Source organism: Mastomys coucha, unplaced genomic scaffold (genome assembly GCF_008632895.1).
Source record: "Mastomys coucha isolate ucsf_1 unplaced genomic scaffold, UCSF_Mcou_1 pScaffold13, whole genome shotgun sequence".
Lineage (NCBI taxonomy): Eukaryota > Metazoa > Chordata > Mammalia > Rodentia > Muridae > Mastomys > Mastomys coucha.
This window is the reverse complement of record NW_022196895.1, coordinates 72,318,225-72,318,502: the sequence shown is the minus strand read 5'-3', so window position 1 is coordinate 72,318,502 and position 278 is coordinate 72,318,225.

Genomic DNA, 278 nt, shown 5'->3' with positions numbered 1-278 from the left:
CCTTGACAAGCCTGAGGCCCCTTGACAAGCCTGAAGCCCCTTGACAAGCCTGAGGCAGGACGGTGCTGGGAGTAAGAAGAGTATCAGCCGCCGGCGCATGCCTTTAATCCCAGCACTTGGGAGGCAGAGGCAGGCGGATTTCTGAGCTCGAGGCCAGCCTGGTCTACACAGTGAGTTCCAGGACAGTCAGGGCTATACAGAGAAGCCCTGTGTACTGGCTGGTTTTGTGTGTCAACTTGACACAGGCTGCAGTTATCACAGAGAAGGGAGTTTCAGTT